This window comes from Pleurodeles waltl, chromosome 3_1 (genome assembly GCF_031143425.1).
Source record: "Pleurodeles waltl isolate 20211129_DDA chromosome 3_1, aPleWal1.hap1.20221129, whole genome shotgun sequence".
Classification (NCBI taxonomy): Eukaryota; Metazoa; Chordata; class Amphibia; order Caudata; family Salamandridae; genus Pleurodeles; species Pleurodeles waltl.
This window is the reverse complement of record NC_090440.1, coordinates 1,994,704,639-1,994,728,510: the sequence shown is the minus strand read 5'-3', so window position 1 is coordinate 1,994,728,510 and position 23,872 is coordinate 1,994,704,639. Positions and strand designations below refer to the sequence as shown.

Sequence of the window (23,872 nt, the reverse complement as noted above, 5' to 3'; positions counted from 1 at the left end):
TTGCAAGAACAAGTTTCATTGTATTAGCTTGCAATCCACCAGGAGTCTTGCAGATTGGTGCTTCTGACGCTGCAGAGAGGAGCCGCACACAGTGAAAAATCCCTGACCAGCCCAAAGGTTGCAATTGATGAAGACTTTATCATGAATGAATCAGCCTGAAGTTTGCATCTGCCTTACCAGATCACCTGTCAGCTCCTGCCAAGGAAGCTGCCCCTTCTGAAGACGAGAGCTACAACAATGGCCTGCCACAGCAACTTCATTCAGTGGTCTATGTTACACCGTGAGGTTACCACCATGGTCCCCACAGAAGCAGAGCGTCTGCTGTGTGGTCAGTATCCGAACAGCTTGAACTGCAACACCAACAAAGAGGGAAAAAGCGAGGCTTGGCCTGCAACCAGAACGAAAGACTAGATCGCTTGGACGAGTTCACTGCATGGACTAAATGAAAACTTTTTGGAAACTGCAACAGGTAAAAAGGCAAACTAAATTATGCATTATCAGTGGGGTATTTGTTGTAATTAGCAACTGTGCCCAATCAGTGCCTATGCCCACGCATGATTGGGGAATGTAGTCTAGATGTCTCCTCTAACCGAGACAGAGGTATCTGAAGGGGGAAGAAGCACCTTACTGAAAATTGTAACTGAGATAACACAACAACTGAACAGTGTAGTATTTAGTTTTGTTGCACGATTAAAGTAGGCATTGTCCAGCACTGCACTGGACAATATGTTATTGTATCTGTTGTCTGGCTGCTTTGTTCTAAGCGCTAGTCTGCCACAATACTTCCTCAAGAAGCCTTAATCTGCTCACCATTAAAATCTTGGGAGTCACTTGCGAAAAGGGTTGTACTTGGCCCAATTTGCAAAGGTGGCCCCAGGACACCAGTGACAAACTAACTCAACTACCACGACTGGGACAAAATAGCATTCCAGCTCCCCTATGAATCCACCGACAGGGCTGTGACATGTATTTATTTCATCTCTCTTCCACTTGCAGATGCTGTGCAAGTTATCATCTCAACCTCCCCGTGCCTAAATAAACAAAACAATGAACGTGCCCATGTGTAATGTAACTGGTGCTCATGCAAAGCCCGCTAATACCTTGGTTCAAGTTACATATACAGACAACATAATCCAAACATGAACTGAAGCAGCCTGTATCCCAAAAACTACAAGCCAACTCTCCCGTATCAGGCATGAATTTCCGAGCATGTTTCTTACCTCCCGCCTACAAACAGAAGAGTTTAAACATCCGCATGCAACTACTTCTCTTCCGATTTTGAGCAACTTCAGTATAGGGAGAAGACAGCTGGTTTGAAAAGGGGCGGTACGACCATATTTTGTGTTGTCATTCTCAGTACATCCTTTGATTGGTTAGGAAAATGACCCGCTTCACAAAAGACGGACTACCCACCCAATAAGGAAACACTCATGCTGTTGCGCCGGAAAAAAAATGTTCGTTGCTCCGGAAGGCGTTGGTCAGTTGCACGCTGGCCGCCATTATGGACAGAGTTAGAATAATGAAATGTAGTCAGCTGGAGCACCGGGTAATCCGACTTGTTCTTTTGTTGTCTGAATGAGAGAGGAGGTGTGCATCAGAGGCTGCAGTTGCGACCGACACTGCCTGTCATCAGATAGTACTTTTGTTCGGCCTACTTGGAAAACGCCCGTGCTGATGCAGATAAAATAAAGGACGACGTGGCAGCTTGCCTGGACCCTACCTGTAGAGAGAACGTTGCAACTGATGTTACCGCAGGGACTGCTGTTCTGCTTTGGTTTCAACATAGTGTAGAGACACATCCTGGATGAACTGAGTAGCATCATGTGATTTTATTCGTCAGCATGGTGGGGAGTGAGCAATAAATGGGGAAACAACAACAAGGGCCTCCGCAAACCGTAATTTTATTACAAGACCGGAGGCTCATATTATGCAGTCTTTTCTTGCTTTTAATTTAAACAGCAGCCAAGAAGAAAACTATATTCCCCAAGAAAAGTAAACTACAAAGGGACATAGGAACAACCAATAGGACATTGAGTACAGCTACTAATACTTCCACTGCGAAGAAGTCCTCATTTTTTGCTGCTCTCAGTCAAGATAAATACTCCAACTTCATTCAAACAATTTCTTATACTTATGTGCATTTATTTGTTTATATGTGTATTTACTCTATAAGCTTTATTTTAACTATAAGCTTCATTTTATATGCCCACGCTCTGTTTTCATCTTCATGACGCCTCACGCGTCTTCCAACGGTTATTTTTAGCCGTTGTAGACGCGTGCTGCCGGCGTTTTACTTCCTGTCCTCGTGTCTTATCAGTGTTACCATTATTGCTCCTGTGCCTGTCTTCGGCCGTGTTGCCCACATGCGAGGCATTCTTTCTGACTGAAACTCCCCTGGGAGGAGTTTCCTAATCCTGTTACCGCCACCTGTGTCGTGAAGCATTCTTTCTGACTGAAACTCCCCTGGGTGGAGTTTCCTAATCCTGTTACCGCCTCCTGTGTTGCGGTAGGGTTTTTCCCTTCTATTTTCACACACCCACCCCTTCAAAGCCACTCCCTACCTTCACAACCTAATTTTAACCCTTTATTTACTGGGTTAAATGTAACCTTGCAGTTTTTTTTTTCTCAGTTTTTTGATATTCTTTATTGTTTCTGTGAATTTTCTTCTTTCAGTATGTCTAAAGAAGAGGATTCTCAATTTTTTAAAGAAACCTTAAAGTCCTTTATTAAGGACTCTGTTCAACAGGCAGTTTCTGTCTCAATGTTGGACATATCCAAAAATGTAGAAGCCTCCTTTTCCAAAATTATTTCTGCTACTGATGTGCCTTCTGCGAAAGGCAAGAAACGTGCGGCCACCCTTGCTGGGCCTTCAAAAGGTGTTTCTGTCTCCTTTGGTCCTCCCAACCGAGAGGTTTCTAAATCGGGAATCCCTTCCTTCCCTTTCCACATTACCCAATTAAGAGACACTGATGACGATGATGACTCTCTTAGTCACATAGATGATATGGACGGATCTTCAGATCCATATGTTTATGGGCCTTTGAAGAAAAGGCGCAACATTTCTCCTATTGACGGTGGTGCCGTTCACCCTGTGACTCAGGTCTTGGTAGACCACTTGGGTGAACCTATGTTCGACCCTTCCTTCGTGATTCGTCAAAACTCCAAAGAATAGTTTCCTGCTGACCATGTTGCAGACCATGTCTCGTTCTATTTACGCCACTCTCTTGACAAGGTTACCAGAACTAAGTTGAAATCTGAGTGTCCTCGTTTCTCTTCATCCGACAGTGTCACTGCTACTCCTGTGATTGACCCAAACATGCTCATGTTGTTCACAAAATTTGGAAAAAACCCTAAGAAAGGAGTGGATAGAGCCTGGTCTGGTTGCCAGGATAAACTTTTAGATTTGGTGGGTCCTCTCACTATGATTTTTTATATGGCTGAGGAAGCCAAAATGGACCATTCCCCAATAGAACCTGTGGTCCTTTCCAATTGGGCGCAACACACTATTTGTATGCTTGGGAATGCAAACACCCAATTATCTATTGAAAGGAGGAAGAGTCTCCTTTTAAAGTTCGATCCCAAGCTGGCGTCTTTGCTCTCCAAAGAAGCGGGCCCTTCGGCTAAAGGTTCGTTATTTGGAGATTCCTTCATAAAGTAACTGAGCAAGTACGTCTCCACCTTCGCCACCCTGGACAAAGCTCATCTTTCTATTGAGAAGATTTTTTTTGTCACAGGTTTTCACCAGGGCCGGCAAAGGCAGGAGTTGCTTTGCCAGCCTCTCCTTCAGAGGTCAATATCCCAACCGAGACTCTTACAACCAGCAAAATCAGCTTGATACCTACTCAGGATACAAACCACGTTTCTATCCCCGTCGCTCAAGAGGGTATCGTAACAGTAGTTATGCCAACAAAGGAGAGCAATTGTCCAGTAAGTGTTTTCAGTTCTGGCCTTCCTCCAGTAGGAGGCATACTGGCTTTATTTCTAGATTCATGGTTGCTTCTCACGTCAGATCCCTGGATAATTCAATCCATTCAAGGTTACCTTTTAGAATTTTATCAACCCCCAAGTCAGTTCCTTTTTCCTCTCCCCCTTGTTTTTTCTCACAACTAAAAACAACTTCTCCACAACGAGATCCAATCCCTCATCTCCAAACAAGCCATTGTACCAGTTCTGTTTGACTCCTCCGTTTTTCGCAGTACCATTTTCTTGGTCCAAAAGAAAAACCAGAAGTTTCGACAAGTTCTGAACCTAAAGAAGTTCAACAATTTTGTAATCTATCGACATTTCAAGATGGAGACTATCCTCTATCTCAGAGATATTTTGCTACAAAATGATTGGTTGGTCAGATTAGACCTTCAAGATGCTTACCTCACAGTACCAATCCATCCCTCACACAGGAAATTCCTTCAATTCCAATGGCAAAACTTTTACCAATTCAAGGTTCTTCCTTTCGGGGTCTTTTCGGCCCCTTGGTGTTTCACCAAGATTCTCAAGCCTGTAGCAGCCTTCCTTCGATCTCACGGTGTCCGTCTGATCCTTTATTTAGACAACTTTCTCCTAATGGCACAATACAAAAACCTTCTCCTTGTTCAGTTACATTTTTGTCAGGATCTTCTACTCAAGTTAGGTTTCCTCATCAACTTTCAGAAATCAGCCCTCGTTCCTACTCAGAAACTGGAATTTCTCGGTTTTCTCATAGACACTACTCCTTCAATTCTTCAACTTCCCCAGCACAAGGTCTCTTTAATCAAGAAAGAGATTTGTCAATCTTTATCCCTTCCTCACATCTCCCTCAGAACGTTAGCTCGTCTAGTGGGGCTTCTCGCTTCCTTTATTCAAGCTATTTTCCCAGGTCCTCTGCGTTATCGCGCCTTCCAACGTTTGAAGATACGCCATCTTCACAAAGGCCTCGACCTATTCCGATCCACTGGTTCTAGATTCCGAATCCAAAGAAGAACTTCTGTGGTGGCTAACACACCTAGATGCCTGGAACGGGAGAACCATCTTCTCTGCCGCCCCAGATCTTGTATTAGAATCCAGTGCAAGTTGGACTGGTTGGGGCGCAAGATGTGGTCAGTTCTCGACTGGAGGCGTATGGTCTCCGAAGGAGTCCTTCTTGCACATAAACAGTTTACAGATGCTTGCAGGTTCCTTTGCCATCCGCTCCTTTACAAAAGACAAAGTAAGTTGCACCAGTCTTCTCAGGATGGAAAACTTAACCGCCGTCCGATACATCAACCATCTAGGAGGCACCAGGTCCAAGATTTTATCTACCCTAGCAAAGCATCTCTGGAAATATTGTCTTCCTCGTCAAATATCAGTCAAAGCGGTTTACCTGCCAGGCAATCTGAATACAGTCGCAGACTGGTACTCCAGACATCTTCATGATTCCAGCGATTGGCAGTTGCACCCTTCAGTGTTCAATCATCTTATTTTCATCTTTGGTAACATGTCCATAGATCTTTTTGCTTCTCGTCTCAATTCCCACCTTCCTTCCTTTTTCAGTTGGAGGCCGGATCCCCAGGCTCTTGCCATGGATGCTTTCCTTCAGATTTAGCCGTCATCTCTTCTTTACGCTTTTTCTCCTTTCCTTCTGATTCCCCGAGTTCTTGCACAAGCACACAGACAACAATCCACTCTAGTTCTCATAACCCCCTTTTGGCAGGCTCAGCCCTGGTATCCAACTCTTTTGGAATTAACAGCCGACCGTCCGGTCTGGCTTCCTCATTTCCCCAACCTGCTGTTGGATTCCCGGGGTCGACAACACCACATGGTCCTCGACAACTCCTGGTTCCTCATTGCTTGAAATTTCAGGTCGACCTGGAGAACCCCAGGAATTTCAGAGGATGCTCTTAACTTCATCCAACAGTCTAGAGCCCTGGGTACCTCCAGAGCATATAAATCCACTTGGACCATTTGGTCCAGCTGATGTATGGGCAGGAGTTCAGATCCCTTTTCAGCTGTTCTAGTGTTAGTTGTGAATTTCCTTGCTTCCTTGGCCTCCCAGGGTAAGGCCTACCGCACTATCAACACTTACAGATCAGCCATTTCAGCCGACATCATAGAGTCAATGGCAGACCGATTGGTGAACATCCCCTCATCTGTCAACTTTTAAAGGGAGTAAGATGTGTTTTTCCTCCATCTCTTTAATATAATATTATGTGGGATGTTAATCTAGTGGTGAAATTGTTTACGGCTTGGCCGGATAATGATCTGCTTTCTCTTAAGCAACTTTCGGCAAAGTTGACTATGCTTTTATGTCTGATATCCCTAAAATGTGTTTCGGATGTTAAAGCTTTGGATGTTACCTCCTTCTTCTTCTCTCCTTTTGGTGTTTCTTTTCAGGTTCGAAGAAGTACTAAAACTAACCTGGCATCTGTTCATTACCCATTTTTTCCCTCTCAACCCAAACTGTGTGTTGGAAATTGTTTAAAGAGCTATGTGACTCGTACTGCAGATTTGAGATCATCCTCAGCCTCTCAATTACTTATTTCTTTCCATAAACCTGTTTCTCCACCTACCTTAGCACGTTGGGTCAAATGGATCATGTCATTAGCTGAGATCAATGTAGATTCTTTTGGAGCTCATTCTGCCAGAGGGACCATGGCCTCTCGGGCTTTCTGGGCCAGGGCCTCTTTACAGGATATTCTCAAGTCTGAAGACTGGACTAATGAAAACACGTTTAAAACATTTTACTGTAAGCCAATCTCTCATGTTTCAGACTGTTATTGCTATGCTTTGAACATGCATAATATGAGCCTCTGGTCTTGTAATAAAATTGAGATTTTCCTAGCCTTGGTGTCCAAAAGGCTAGATTTTATTAAAGACATGGAGGCGACTATTATCCCACCACTCGATTAACTCTTCCCTCTTCCTTTATTTCAGCTCCAACTCCCTCTACCGGCGTTGGCTCCTCCTAGTCTACATGATGTTCTTCCATCAAGACAGGATTCTTTCTTCAACGGTTCTCCTTCCTGTGCTCAAGTCTACGCTCGCCAACTTCAGGATTGCTTTATTGACATTTTCACTGTGATGACTATTTTCTATACAATTTTTTCATTACTTATTCTCCTCTCGCATCAAGAAAAGAGGACTTGTTGTTTGCAGTCAATGTATTAGTAGCTGTACTCGATGTCCTATTGGTTGTTCTCATTGTGATGTCACTTTGTAGTTGACTTTTCTTGGGAAATGTAGTTTTCTTCTTGGCTGCTGTTTAAATTAAAAGCAAGAAAAAACTGCATAATACTCGCCTCTGTGTCTTATATAAAATCTAGTTTTTCAGACACCAAGGCTAGGAAAATCTCAATTTTCGGTGATGGTACAATGACGAGGATGCAGAACTGTGAATTCGCTCCCTAGACACAATAGTTATGAAGAAGAGGCAAACGTTTGGGGTTTACACGGGTCTCCCTGCAGGCGTAAAGAATAACCACAGTACTTTGCAAGCATACATCAATTCTTTTGCCTCGTAAGCCATAGCTACCTGGAATTCAGGTTGCATATGTGGTATTTGCATGGTTTTATGTGTTTATGAGTGACACCAGTGCATTATGCGTGAAACTCTGAGTGACACTATCATAAGTAGAACACGTCACTGAAATCTATGTAATGAGATACATTTCAGAAATTACAGCACATTTTTCGAATATGATACTTTAAAAATATCCTTAAAGCTGTACTCATGTTCCTGAAATACCCATGCAAGTGGGGCATCATGTTGTGTCCTCGCCAAAAGCTATTAGATGTTCTTATTTGACGTCAGTAGGGATGCACTTCAAACAGTTGAGGCTTATCCAATCATTCATAGCCAGTAAAGGAGCAATCTTTTGCCATTTTTAGAAGCTGGTAACATTTTCAAGAGGTATAACTTACTCTTTGAGCTCTGAATAATATATTTTATAGATGGGTAGATACATGCATAGATGGCAATAGATCTAAAGTTCTTTGACAATTATTGGGACAATTACTGACAGAGGAGTTACAATCTTTTTGAAAGCTCTTCTCATCAGTAAATAAGTAAAAGTAGAGAAATAATCAATTTAATGCCACTAGACGTGTGAGAATGGTAAATGACCACAATTCTTTGTTAGAAATGTAGTTAATTTGATACTCCGTTAAGGCATGCACTTAGTTTCCTGTTGCCAGAAGACCATGACTCCATTTCTGATGTTTGATAAACTGGCATCAAGTCAGCTATTTTTTCCAGTATAAGTTAACCAAAACTACAGTTCCAAGAATGCAACAGGTTGTGCTAGCTATAAAGAATGTGGCTTTCTCAAATGAACTGATGCCCTACAATGAGAGGCAGCCCCCTAAACGATCATGTCAACATAACTGCCAAGGTTTCAGATTGCTATGTATGACATTTTCATAATTTCAGTGTAATTATGAGTGACATTTCAACGACCATGAGTGACACTTTCTTGTGAGCAAAATCAAGCAATAAAGATGAGGGAAACGCATAGATATCAGAATTTACACCCATTTGAACAATGAGAAACTGTGGGGCCTGGCAGGCGCGCCCTGCTCTGCATCTTCCCACCTGCGGTCCGCATGGCGGGAGGAACATGGCATTTACTCCTGCCCCCTGAAAGCAATGCTGTGTTAGGTATGGTTTGAGCAGGAGGGGATTTAGGCGGGTGTGTGGTTTTGTGTTTGTCTTCAAATCTTTGTGGTTCGGTTGGCTGGGGTATGAGTGAGGGATTGAGTGATGGGAGTCTTTGAAAAATAAGCAGAGTGGTGTGCCAGAGATATGCTGTACATGCGTAAAGCCAAGCGATCCCAGATCTTACACAGTTGTGTCACCTGCACTCCAGCTGTGTGACTTTTTTTGTCTCTATCTCTGCATTCCACAGTTTGACGATTCCATCATCTCTTTTCACCAGTAATCCTAGAATTAAATAGTGCTTGTGTCACTATAGCTCTTAAATGCCTTCAGTACTAAGGGTTCACTGAAGCAGCCATTCGGGCAGCACATAGCCACCCTAATGTAGGTGACCCATTGTAAAAACAATTACCAAGAGCCTCCCTTTGAGTGAAGGTATCACTCCCTGCACCCTGCAGGCAAGGAACTCATGAAGTCTAGTAAAGTGACCAGCTGCTGACTGATGACCTGGACCCAGCACCCCAGCCAAGTACTGTACAACAGCCCTTAAGGGCAAGCCCTGCTACAGTGTCAAGGTTGGTGGCACTGCGACTCTCCAGGGCTGTGGCGTACTACTACCCGGGGTACCAGACCCCCAGTGTTGGACACCCAGAAGCAAAGTCCACTCCAGACTCCCAAAAGCTCAGAAGTAAGAACTAATCGAGATACTTTAGGTCACCCAAGAACCACCCCCAGAATGGCCCTGCTGAACTGCAATCTACCCTCAAATTCTCCTGCTCCTGACTCCAAGGATCCTTAGATACACGACTACCAGATGACTTATCTGCGCTGCACCCGGCCTCCCTGGCCCTTGCATTGACAAACTCGCTGTGTTCTAGAGGTCCCTAACCCCTTGCGACCCCCCACCCTCCAAGGGGACCTAATGGACTCACCTTCAAGTCCAACTTTAAAGTGTGTTTCCAAGTAGTTCCCTTCTTCTTTTAGCACCAGCTCCAAGACCTTCAGCCGCTGCTCCCACTTGAACTGGGAATGGGGACGTTCTCCGGCTGATCCGTTGGACACTTCAACGATCTCGACCTAAAAGTAGAAGGTGACCTTTGGGAGAGCATTGCCTGAATATATAGGCATTTTTAAAGTTTTTCCCATTGATTCCTATGGTGCATAATTACACACAAAAACAGAACATTTTCTAAACTTTGAAAAATCATAACAAAAGAAGTATTTAGCATATATAGATGATCTTGGTCTTAAAAAGTTTATAAAAATCTGAAGTATTTTTACAAATTGGTCTTGAGTTAGTCTTCAAAGTGTGTATCCACATTTATTGATACTGTGAGTACAACAAATGCTTACCACATCTCCTGGATTCGCCTAACTGCTCGCCCACACTACCACAAAAACAGAGCATTAGGTGGTCTGCTTTTTATTTGTGGATACCAAGGTGGGGTTGCTTGCACACTCTGCATATTGCACGTCATTTTTGTGCACTATATTGAGAGCCAGCCTCCTACACCAGGCATGTCTGTCTCTTAGTAGTACAGTTAAGAGAATTTTTTTCTCAAGTGCTGTGTAGCCCTATCACAAAACACAAAGATACAAGGGATTTTGCCCAAGCCGCCTTCTGCACAAACTCTGCATATCCATAGCAATCACTCCTCTCCTCGACCCTTAAGTCTCTGAGTGCTGGGTGCACGCAGCATTGTTAGCTGAGAGCTTCTGTTGACTATAAATACACAGCCTGCCAAGAGCTTTTCAATTAATGGAAAGGTCTTATTGCGTGACTAAAGCCTTTCATTGTGGGGATGAGGCTACAAGCATTGACATGCGTTAGTCTGACCTCTAATGCGTATTACTTGGCAGAGCTGGTAAACTGCACGTCGGCTTAGCTGTGGCGATGGCAACTAGGTACCTATCAATCTTTTATATGGCAGTTGCATAAAACAGCTAGTTCTGCAGACATGCAGAAATAAACTTAATTAGATGCACAGTGCCAACACTGCAGCAAGAAATGAAAGTACACCCTAGTCAGTCAGGTCTACCAGGAAGGACTATGAAGCCGAAACTTGAAAGAATCCCTGTCTCCTGACACTTTTCTTTCAAAAGGCTGCAGGCAGGGTACAGCAATCTCTCACCAGCAGTGTGTTATACAGGGCTCCTTGTGGCTTGGGCCACGTCCCTACAATACCTATGCTTTATTTAGTGCTGTTGCTGCTCAGTGCTTCTCCATAATCAAGTTTGCTTATCTCATAGTGGCCTGGTTGCTCTGGAGGCAGGCTCGCAAGTATCTAAGGCAGAGCTCCCTTGGACAAAAGTCAGATCTGTCATTCTGCTCAACTCAACCTGTGACTGTTAGCCTATGTGTTTTCAGCTGCATGCACTTCGGCTCTTCAAAGACAATCATGAATTGTAGTGTAATTGCATTATGTGCGCACTTCTTACCTATGGTGCTGTGCTAAAGTGCTTTCTGACCAGACAGTAGGCTTTTGAAGTCGATATAAATAGAAAATAAAGTGTTTCAGTTGTTAACAAGCATTGGCATAGCCAATAGGTCTCGCTTCTGGACCTTATAAGCATTTAGCCATGCAGTACATTACATTGGCAGATGGAACATACCATCACTGACATTGTGCAACCACTGGTGACCCCCTAGAAGGGTCCCCAAACATATCAAGAGTGTTCAGTCATAGTGTTATAAGGATGTTACGTTGGCATGAATCATGTTCACAATTGCAATAAGAAGAGATCAATAAAACATATACAATCATCATTTAAACCCAATAAACCTTTATCAGAAATAAACTTTGTTTGTGCTTTCCTTCATACACGTGCCATTAGACTGTAATGCTCAGAAAAGCCCCTAGAGGGCACCACAATAAAAATAGCATTTGTAAGAAACATGGGGCCATATGTACGAACACTTTTTCCCATAGACACAGAATGGGTAAAAACCTTTGCTACATCTGGCCCGTGGTCTTGTAACCATAGAGTCAGCAACTACAGAGCATAACCACATGAAAACAGAATGGCAGAATGTAATGCAGTGTAACCATGTTTTTAGCCCCTAAAGAGCATAGTGCGTCATACATATTCGGGCCAAGCAGGCCTACTAGAATAAAATTACAAACAAGACCCTTAAAACACAAACTACTCCCGCTGTAAAACAAAAGTTCCATCCATGAGAGGGATTAAAAAAAAGTCACTGAATGGTAGGAGAGGTTATTGCCCCCCCAACCTAGTGTGGAGACCCAGAGATTCCCTAGACTGAAAGTGTGTGTCGTGCTGAACGTTTTGATGGTGGTCCTATTGTCCTAGGACCATCACACGGTGAGTTATGGGCAAAAATGTTGTGTAGAAGGAATGCTCTGCAAAGCATTATGGGGTGAGTTTCCGATTGCAGCGAATATTGTAGTATCTTTACTGTAATGCTCAGAACAACCCGTAGAGGACACCACAATAAAAATAGCATTTGTAAGAAACATTGGGCCTGATTACAACTTTGGCAGAGGGGGTTAATCCGTCCCAAATGTGAAGGATATCCCGCCCACCGTATTATGAGTCCCATAGGATATAATTGACTCGTAATACGGCGGGTGAGATATCCGTCACATTTGGGACGGATTTTCCCCCTCCGCCAAAGTTGTAATCAGGCCCATGCTCATGTAACTATATAGTCAGCCCCTGGATGGCATAACCAAATGAAAATGGAATGCAGAAATTAATGCAGTGTAACCATATATTTAGCCCCTAGAGAGAATAGTACCTTACACATTTTCAGGCCTACTGCAATAAAAGTACAAAAAAGCCCCTTAAAAACACAAACTACTCCCTGCTGTTAAATACATGTTCCAGCCATGAGAGAACTTAAAAAGACAATGAATGGTGGGAGAGATTATTTTGGGGTCCCCCCAACCTAGTGTGGGGACCCAGAGTTCACCTAGAAATCGTGCATCATGCTGAAGTTTTTGGTGGTGGTCCTATTGTCGTAGGACCACCACAGGCTGAGTTATGGGCAAAAATGTTTTGTAAAAGAAATGCCCTGCAAAGCATTATGAGGCGAGTTTCCCGAGTGCTGTGAATATTGTAGTATCGACTCTCCTTCTGTGCCGGGAGAGTCCTATTGAAAATATCTGTGTTTTTTTTCTGTTTAAAATGTGCCAGTTTGTATATTTTGCAACTGCAAAACGTAAGTTGTACTCATGTAAAGCACTTCTCCAATCGAGTTCGCGCTATATGAAACTCAAAAAATACAAATAAAATATAACCTCCCCCCTTCAGCTTGCAGCCTTTGGGCACAGACTCCACAAAGAAACAGCGGCAAGCCCAAAAACAAGGAAGAAACAACATACGGCCACGGAGGGCGAAGCAGAGAAGCAAAATAAAATGGTAGTGTGCCACACTAAGGCCCATATTTATGGGAAAGTGACAGAGCGCGATGCTGCGCCAAAATTGGAAGCACCACGCTCTGTCATTTTCACAATGCAGGGATGCGCCATATTTAACTGAATACGATGCACCCCTGTGTTGTCCCCGTGCGCTGGCGCTAAATTTAGCTGCCAGCGTCAAAACACAAGTATCCTTGCACCATCACTAATGGTGCTTTGGCACTTCTATGTGTTCTGCAGAATGCATCACACACAGAAGTGCCAAAGCGTCATTTTGAAATCATTGTTTATATATAGGAAGGGACACCTTCCTGCATATAAACAATAATTTCTGGCATTTTGCTCTTTCTGCAGCAAGCATAGAAAAAGCAAAAAACGAGGAGGAATATAAGTATTCCTCCTCGTTGCGCCATGCTAACGCCACCCCTGGGGTGGTGTTAGATTTTGACGCTGCCTCAGGTTTACGAAATCTCGTAAATCTGAGGCAGTGTCAAAATGCAATGAGTGTTGCTACGGCATGCCTACAGCAACACCCATTGCACGCCCCTCTGACGCAGAAAACTGCATCGGAGGGGGCCATATTTACAAGGAGGCGTAACGCCACAGAAAGTGGTGTTACACCTCCTTATAAATATGGATCAGAGGTTAGTGCCACTGGTGCGTCACATAAGGTGACGCCCCAGTGGCGCTAGGGGCACTTAAATAAGCCCCTAAGTTTTATGGCCGATCATGCAATAATACATGTAACAGGGTCAGTCTCCAAGGTGGGACAAAAGTAAAACATTTACCTATGAAATTAAGGGAATTTTGTAAGGCAGAGTAGATTAGAGCATGTCGAGAGAGCAGCAAATGTGTGCTGCTAGGCTCAACCTCAAAAGCGGAATTCTAGCACCTAAACCAATAGGGTTGACAAATTTTGGCTCTTTGCAACAAAGCAAAGTGTAACAGTAAGTAATAAATAAATGGATTCATACAAAGGGCGCAATCACTATCAACCTAATACGTCACAGTAATGCACCTTTACTTAGTCCTTGCAACAAGAATTAGCAAAACCAATAGTTCCTGCATCTGTCACTGGGGTGCTTGACATATTGGCTTTGCTAATGTTTGTTTTAGTTTTGACTTTGTAGCAGAATTCATTGTAAGATGCCCAACCAAGGTATCTTTTTTTTAACGTAATTTTATTGTTTTATTATACATACGTTAAATCACACCACATCACATGTAACATCATAATTGTCAGATCTTGAAAATCTAACACACAAAATGCATGTACTAGGGGAGACCATAAAATGTCTACAGGGTGCATTTCCACAAATTAAATTAACATTATTTTCTTATCTTGTGGGTGGGAGGGATACTTTGTCATGTCGTCAGTGAAAGAATATTTCTCCTTACTATCGTCCCTCCCAAAGTTGTCTGTATGCAACACAGCAATAAAGCCTCAGGGCAAGTATACAAAAAATATACAGCTTTCCTGTAGAATCATATCAAACAAGCTAACAATAATAATAAATATTGAACACTCTCTTGGAGCATGGACCCTATGTGGGCTGGAGTTAAGTGCCAGTGAAGCCTCTTACTATCTGTAGGGAATCTTAGATACACTATGGAGAGAAAGGAACCTAAGCGGAGTGTCACCCAGTATCAGCCTTAGGACCTGATTTAGAGTTTGGCCGAAGGGGTTACATTGACACAGCAGTGACGTTATCCCATCCACCAAAACATAGATACCATAGGATATAATGGGATTTATATTTTAGCATACGTGATATCTGTCTTCTTTGTGACGGAGTAACCACTGCCAAACTCTAAATCAGGCCATTAGTCTTGCATTTAGCTAACAGTTACCATCCACAAGGGGGTGGTTCTGAGGAGCAGGTGTAAAGCCCTGGAGGGAAGCTCCTTTATTTTAGGCCACTGATCTCAGCTGTTGTACTTTAAAAAAGGATGGTATCCCAGGATCTTGCAAAGTCAGGTTTTCTCAGTCCTCACTTCATGTCCATGTGTAACAAGGTGTTTTCATATCCAGGCCATGTCCCAACCTCTCTGTGCCATTTATTTTTGGATGGGATTGCTCTTCTTTTTTCATGGCTGTCAGATGCTTTGCCAAGATGAATGCTAGATCGGTGAATTTGGTTATAGGCTTCTTCTCTATAGGATATGGGAAGTCGCTCAAAAGACATGCCTGCATATTGCAGTAAATGGTCCTGTTTGTGACTTGATTAACTAGTTGTGTGATCTGTACCCAGAATGTTGAGCTTTGAGGGCAGCTCCATGTCATGCGGAGAAAGTTAGCATCCAGCGACTGCATCAAGGACAGGTGGCCTCTGCCTGTGGGAAGTAAACAGGTAAACAGTTTGAACTTAATGTTGCAATATATCAATCATATTGTTGATAAGATGCTTCCCCACCTAGTCTGTTTGATTACTTGTCCCATGTCTCCCTCCCATTTGAGCCTTAACACTATGGGCCAGTATCTTGGAATATTTTTTCATAAAGCATAACAAAAAGCATTCCTGGATACCTCCTGTGTGCACACATATGCACAGATAGCACTCTTAGGATGGTTTAAGAACCTTTCAGAGTTGGTTGGCCATAACTGTGTAGCAGCTGGCAACGAAAGGTGCTCTGGGGGGCAAGTGGCAATAGGAGAATAGGGAGATTTTAAATAAACTGGGCAGGGAGAAAATAGCCCCTCAAGCACTGCAACAGAAGGTCCCGACATGAGGTACAACACACCCAATCAAAACACGATGAGATAGCTATGGTCCTCTGAGCAGGAAAACCCCAAGAATAGGGAGGAAAGACACTGAGGGGCATATTTATACTCTGTTTGCGCCGGATTTGCATCGTTTTTTTTTACGCAAATCTGACGCAAAACTAACTCCATATTTATACTTTGGCGTTAGACCCGTCTAGCGCCAAAGATCTTGGAGTTTGCGTCATTTTTTAGCGTGGACACCTTCCTTGCGTTAATGATATGCAAGGTAGGCGTTCCCGTCTAAAAAATGACTCCGAGGCATGTGCGCCGTATTTACACTCCCGGGCAAAAATGACGCCCGGGAGCGGGCGGGTCAAAAAAAATGACGTCCAGCCACTTTAGCGTCATTTTTTAACGCCTGGTCAGGGCAGGCGTTAAGGGACCTGTGGGCTCGGAAAGAGCCCAGAGGTGCCCTCCCATGCCCCCAGGGACACCCCCTGCCACCCTTGCCCACCCCAGGAGGACGCCCAAGGATGGAGGGACCCATCCCCGGGAACTTAAGGTAAGTTCAGGTAAGTATTTTTTTTCTTTTTTTGGGTGGCATAGGGGGGCCTGATTTGTGCCCCCCTACATGCCACTATGCCCAATGACCATGCCCAGGGGACATAAGTCCCCTGGGCATGGTCATTGGGCAAGGGGGCAAGACTCCTGTCTTTGCTAAGACAGGAGTCATTTCAATGGGGGTTGGGAGTCTAAAAAAATGGTGCTAATCGGGTTGAGGCGAAAATTTTGCCTCAGCCTGACTTGCCCCATTTTTTGGCGCCCAAGCTCCATTTTCCCCTACGCCGACGCTGCCTGGTGTAAGTCATTTTTTTTTACGCACACCAGGCAGCTCCGCCGGCTAACGTCATTCCATAAATAAGGCGCCCGCATGGTGCTTTGGAATGGCGTTAGCCGGCGTTAAATTTTTTGACGCACAACTGCGTTGGCGCAGTTGTGCGCCTTAAAGTATAAATACCGCACTGAATCAGGAGCAGGAAGCTGTAGTAGACAAGAAAGCTATCAAATCAGGAACCAAGGGTGGAACCAAAGCACAAACTCAGTATATTGGGTTTAATAGATCTGCTGCAGACAGTTACCTAAAGCTGTAGCCAATCCCTAAAAGCGGCTGTGTGATTTGTGCCCCTAGCATGCATACAGAAATACTATCTGCAATGTCAACTTCACAATTTACAGACTGAACAGACTCACGGCAATGCCCCAGTGCTGCGTGATGTGCACTTCTACAGGAGATCCACCAGGCTGCCCTCTGCTCCTCTGGGTACCGCCTTTAACATCTCTCTTCCCTTCTGCTAAGACATATCCTCTCATTCGGTTCACACATAGCCTATCATTTACAAGGCATTTTTGTATAGCGCACATGCAGCAAGAAGTATTAGTGTGTTGTCAATGTAACCAGATACGTACAGGTGAGTGCTGAACATTGTAAATACGGGGAAGGAAAAACATGAGTAAGGGTCTGCACATGAGGATTACAGACATTATCAACAAAACAGATTGAAATGTAAAACCTTCATGTAGCTCTAGGATGTGGATCCTCCCTCACAGTTACTTCTTACATCACCCATCCCACACGCTAACCATCGCTCCTGAAGACAAGTTCCTGTAATCAAAGGCTTCTCTCTCTTTGGACATCCAAACACTTGTTTCTCTTTGGGCATTCTGTGTCATCTCAGGGTGGTTTGTCCTTAATGATAACTGCGTTTGCGCTCTGCTCTTCGGTGGAGAGGGGGAGGGGCGAGGGTACCTTGGAAACCCTTGCACACTTCAATCCTCTCTTGATCCTATGCTTTCCCTCTGTGTCAGCGTCTTCTCCTCGTTCCCCCATCTATGCCTTACCAAACAGGTGAATGTTCGGTTCGGTATTAGGCACAAAGATTCCTCTGTGCACATGGCCTACTTGGATCCTGCAGGAGTATGATATGGCTTTCTTATGCCTCGGGACTGAACTACTTGCTGGCTCGGTCCCTCTAGGCCCTTGCTGTACTGTGCAAAACGGCTTGCGTTGCCCAGCCTCTGGCATGTGCTGTCATACTCCTCCAGCCGTGGGGCGTGCCTGTTCTTTCAGTATCTTTTGACCAGTGGCGGGGATGCGTAGATCCCCGAGGTTCCTCACCCGCAGCCAGCTGAGCGGGTTGAACCAGTGTGGGTGCTCCTCTGCTTGTGCTACCTGCAGCCACCTCGAGCTCAGAGCGACATTTCTGCTGCAGTCTTTCAAAACAAAGAGGAGGAGTTGCTCGGCCACAGGCGGTTAACAACCAAAAGGCCTGAGGCTGATCCCCCAGCACCCAACGCGTAATTCGTATATCAGCCAATGAGGTCAGAGTGGACACACCAGCCCGTGGCACTGCCTTGGGAGGCACGTGACGTCGCATCCATCAGAACATAGGACGTGGAAGATAAGATTAATAGGTAGTTTTGCACTTTGCTTTCATAAAGAAGCTGCCCCAGAACTTACAAATAGGTACTGTATTTCAGTACTGGCAAACGCCGTCACAAATTACTGCTGGTCCTGTTCCTCATCTTTTGACGTTCAAGACAGCAGCAGTTGTGTGTGTTCAGTAGAGATGGAAAATATTGAGAAGACAGAAGTGTCAGGTACGCTACCCACCTGGAAAACCTATATCTCTGACAGTCTTCTAACAGCGGACAGGAAAGTGTTAAAAAAGCAGGAAACCTGACCTAGCACATTTTAGATGCAATGCTTACTGCAATAACTCTGCCTTCTAGCACGTGTGACTTCTACTGAAGTGCTTAAGTGTGCGATTCTTACAAGTGAAATCAGGGAGGCATTCATGCCCAGTTTTGCCACTGTTGACCATAGCACCACCCTGTCCACTGAAACATCAGCTGGATCAAGCAAGGCCATTTAAGTGCCCCCACCCAATCCTGACCATCAACTGCGCCAACATCTTGAGGGAGATAGAATGAACAGCCATACTGCTCCATTTTATGACAATCTCCTCTCCTGGACGTCTTAGATGAGCCATTATTAAAAAAAATTATTCCTGGAGATGTTAGGAAACAAGATTGATCGATAGCTGCAATGATCCTGCATTTCTTGTTTTTTGATGTAGATAATTGCTTCTTGAGCCCTAGATATGCATATAAGGTTTGAGTTGCACGGAAATGTTGTGTCTGCGTCAGAGGATCCTGGTTTGCATTGAGTAATAATAGGCCTCTTTCCCTGTTCTCGATATTTTTTTCTTAATAGTATGTCCGGTGTGTGGAGGGGGGGGGGGGGGGTGTTTAAAGGAGTCATATCCAAGCCAAAATCGGGAACTGCGTAGTGTTCCACTCCACCCCCTAACCCAACCCTCTGTCCTCCCAAAGTGCATAAAGGGTTACTGTACCCCCACTTCTTGGAGAGTACATAGATTGTTAAGGACATCAGATCTTGTTGATTCAAATATATTATCATAGCCGTCTTCTTGGATTTTAAACAGTATTTCCTAGTTAATCTGCAATTCATTAGAGCTGTGCACCCCAGCATAATCCTTCACAGAATTAGGTCAGAGCACGGATCTCCACATGCTTGACTACACGCTAAAGAGTTGCAGAAATATTCAATTAGCAGTCCCTTAAAAGGATTAATATGCTTGGTGCTAGTTCTTACCGTGGAAGAAAATGTTTCCTGAAATATTTTTGTTCTTTGACCATTTAAGTGGGCTAGGCGAGAAACAATACTTAAGTGTTACTGCTGGTACTTTTGATGCTTTAGAGCTGTGTGCTTTACCAGAATGGTAGAAAGCCTCTTTAATAAAGCACGTATTTAAAAATCCCTCCTAAAGTGCACTAAGAAAAGTATTTTCACAATTTTTTTAAAATATATTTTTATTTTCAATTTTAAACACTTTAATAAACTTGAACATACATCAATTCCTTCAACATTGCATTACAATGCCTGTACATACTGAAATGTGCACAATCCACTGTGCATGCCATAAGCCAGCAAAATTTGAACTTTTACTATAGAGTCTCTGCGACTCGTTTGGTGTGTCCCCCTTGACTGTTATTGCTTTGTATCCTCAATTTTTTTCTGTCTCTCGACTTTCCTCCTTTAGCCCAACCTCGAAGCGATAGTAGACCTTCCAGGACCCCTAAATCCTACTGAACGTTTTCGGGCATCCCTCGCGTTGTATGTCACTTTCTCTGCCATCATATATAAGTCCATACCTACCCTCCGTTCCCCAATGTTTGGCAGTTCTGGGGCTCCCCCAGTGCTTGGCCACATCTCTCTTGGCCACCTTTAACCCCAAATGGGCCAGTAGAAGTTTAGGGCGTGGAAGGACTACATCAGTGGGTATCCCCAGCAAAATAAATTTGAGGTCTAGAGGGATGTTTTGCTCCAGTACTGCCTCTAACTCTTTTTGTATCTTTATCCAGTATCCTTGTACAAGGAGGCATTCCCAGAGCGTGTGTAGGAAGGTACCCAGTGTCGTTTGACATCGCAGGCTGTGAGGAGGCGAGGCTCTTCCAAATTTGTGCAAGCGGAACCTATCAGAATATATTCGATTGAAGATTTTAAATTGAATGATCCTCAGCCTGGCTTTAATGGCCATTTCCCTATGATGCATCCATCTCGCCCAGTTCTCCCTCCCACCTCGCCCGTAGTTGTTTTTTGGGAGTCAGGCATATTGTTGGAGATTGTTCTGCACGTCGCTAAGAGTACTTTCCCCACTATCTCCCCCATTAGCAGTCTGCCTTCGAGTGGGGAGTATTCAGGGATGTTCACTGGTCCTAGTTTCTCTGTTTGCTAGGCATGCCACACCCTAATGTAGTACTGTTGGGTATAGTCCAACTAATAGTCCCCTTGCAGGGTCTCCCTGGTCTTTAAATGCCCAGCCTCTATCAGGACCCCCACTGTGGAGATCCCTAGTCTGTCCCAGGCTCCAAATCCTGTCAGCTTCTCAAATTCCCTAAGCCAAGCTTCCTTCCAGAGAGTTGTGGCTCTTGTGATTTCCGTGTTCCATCCCGTGTACTTCTCAGCCACCTTCCAGGCCACTATGGTATGTTTTGTGGCTATCAACAGTTTCTGCACCTCCTTCCCTCCGTATAGGTAGTGGAAAAATTATTTGTTTTGGAATTGGCTTCTTTCTAATAAGTACATGGGGTTATCTTCCTGAACATGCCCCCAGCCATTTATCGAGATGAGATGCGCTGCCCAATAGTATGCCCAGATATCTGGGAGGGATAGCCCTCCATTATATTGATTGCGTTGGAGTGTATGAAGTGCAATGTGTGGGTGTTTCCCATTCCAAAGTAAAGTGCAGAGATCTCCCTCTCTCTTGAGGAATACGGTCTCTGGGATCTGCACATGCGTGTTTTGAAGAATGTAGATGAGCTTTGGCAGGGTGACCATCTTAAACAAGGCCGTCCTGCCCTTCAATGTTAAGCGAAGTGACCGCCATCTCTCCACGTCTTCCTGAAAGTCTCCCAGCACCCTACCAATGTTTCTGGTGAGACTTTGCTCTGTAGTTTGAATTACAAAGATGCCCAGGTACTTGAACCCATCTCTAGCTTATTGCAAATGCTCCAGGAGTGTTAGTTGTGGCATGTGTATAAGCTAGATTTATTCCAGTTTATCACATAACCGGCATAGTCCCCAATATCGTTCAAATGTTTGAAATACAGTGGGCAACGTGGTATGTGGCATGGTGATGTACAACAAAATGTCATCTGTGTAAAACAAGATCTTCTCTTCTTTGCCCCATACCCCCCTCCCTGAATATCACAATTGCCTCTTGGTTGCGCACCATGCATGCCAGCTGCTCCAGCACCAGGGCAAAAAGTAGTGGGGAGAGAGGGCAACCCTGCATGGTTCCCCTCCTTAGTAGGAAGTCTTCTGATGTCACTCCATTAACTCGTACAGCTGCCATGGGGCCCTGATAGAGTAGTGCTATCCATTGTAGGAATATAGGTTCGAATCTGAGTCTCAGTATTTTCACTAATTTATTACTACAGTGCAAAGGTCAGTCTCTGTATTACCATAGACCTTACATTAGGGCCCCATGACTAACTTAAGAAAAGAAGACGCAATCATTGCTTACTGCCTCACAGATTCCATATTATTACAATCAATTAATAGAGAAACCCATAATGTCCATATTCCAAAAGGCTAACATAATGTCATTTTATCACACTGCACTAATTTAACCCTATGTGCTCTAGTTCCAGTTAAATGCCTGTATTGATACATTCTTCCCATGGAAATGACTGCTTGTCATAAACCCTAGGGGCCAGATGTAGCAAAGGTTTTTACCCATTCTGTGTCTATGGAAAAAAGTGTTTGTACATATGGCCCTAGGTGTGATAAGTACTAAATGATATTAACATTGTTGATGGAGAGACATATTACTCACTTGGATTTAACTCAAAAGAGTCATTACCACGTCCCACAGTCAGTGAGGCTAATAAGCAGCATATTATACTGTGCCTTTGCATATGTACTATAGAGAGCAAGCCGTAAGTGGACCATGAGGTCTCTTCCTTCCATCAACAATAGTATTAAATAGCATTAGTGTAGATTTTCTACTCTGATATTGTGTGTGTGTATATATAGATAGGATCAACTCAGTAGCTATAGTTACTTCTCACTGCCCCCAGAAAATACAATTTTCAATGTTTAAGATCTCTGGCAACCTTAGACTAAAGTACCCAAAATCTTCCTAATTTGGGGGCTAAAAGTTATACATGTCATTTGAATTCTCATAGGAAAAAAGCCACACTCACACAAAAATCTACTGGACACATTTTCATGAAACATGGATGATGTAAAGCGGCCTGCTCCTGCTCGCAGTCCCCCTTTGTTGTTGTAATCATCCTTTCAGTGGCTTTGGCGAAATAAAGCTGAAAAGCTAGAGGTCAATTGATGTAGGAAAAAGTTACATATTTTCTGAAAGGTCTCTTTGCGGGCTCCAGGTAAGGTTAGTGGCAGTCTGACAGAATATGAAGATCAAGGTGATTACCTTGCCCATATGACAGGACTAACGCAGATGTTACCCTGCAGGACATTGTTGGCATGCATTCAGGCCACAAAATCAGAGTTTAGGGCAGGCGTAAGAGCATTACAAACCTAGCAGATATCTAGACCTACCAGTGCTTGCGATTCTGATCCTACTGTCAAACCCAAGCAAAAAGAAATATTAAGAGCACCAGTGTTCACTCGTAGTAGATAGACTTTTCCTTTGTCAGGAGCTGGTTTCAACATCCCAGGTGATACCACTCAGATACAGGTTATCCATGGCTGCTCCTAAACGCAGCTATGCTAATAGTAGTAAATTTGATATTTTCTTCAATCAGTGCCATTTGCACGTTATGGCTTGTGCCGTGACATTTCCAGATGACCCATCAAGGGTAGCCTTTATCCTTTCTTGTTTTGGAGGAGATGCTGTTTAATTGTCCATACTCTTAGTGGAATATGATGATCTCATCTTGTACAACTTTATAGCCTTTAAAGACACGATACGACGTATGTCTGCCTGTCATACTTTCATACAGTCAGCAGACAATGAGCTCCTTAACCTAAAACAGGGTAGTTCTGATTTGCTTCATTATGTGAACTCTTTCAATCATTTAGTGATTGAAGCGGAATGGCCAGAGTTCAAGAAAAGCTCTTATGTTTTACTGTGATTTACCCAATGACTTAAAGGGCCTGTTAGTGCAAATGGTAGACCCGCTGGGGGAGCTTTTATAGACCTTGTATTATAGGCTTGGGGAACATAAATCCAAGAAAGGCAGGGGTGGGGAATATAAGTATATTGTGGTTCAGTATAAACCCAGAAAAATACCCATAAGAGTGTCCGGTCAAGCTAACCAAACCTAGACCGAATATAAACCATATGCACTTTCCGTGGTCAATGTGGGTTCGATGGGAAACAGTCAGGCTCGGTAGGTAGTGAGGTCGGCCTACTGGGCTATTAATTTAGATTCCAGATACTCTGTGTCTATCCAGGCGCATGCATTCTCTTCTGGTGCTACTACCCAGGAGTTGATACCTGATGCAGAGAAAGACTTGCTGGCTGTGTTTGACAAAAAAGGAGCTAATACCCTGCCACTCCATTGCTTTTTCAACTGTCATATAGACCTGGTTCCTGGAGCCAAACTGTCTTGCAGCTGAAC

At 43.9% G+C, this 23,872-nt stretch overlaps 1 protein-coding gene across 2 annotated transcripts in view; it reads right to left on the bottom strand.

Moving 5' to 3' along the window:
• Window positions 1-1,343, bottom strand: part of DHX40 (DEAH-box helicase 40) — a 266,557-nt gene extending 265,214 nt beyond the window's left edge. For both annotated transcript variants that reach the window (XM_069226422.1, XM_069226423.1), the window contains exon 1: window positions 1,221-1,343. The gene's annotated coding sequence lies outside the window, so the exon portion shown is untranslated. The remainder of the gene's footprint in view (window positions 1-1,220) is intronic.
• Window positions 1,344-23,872: the final 22,529 nt, after the last annotated feature.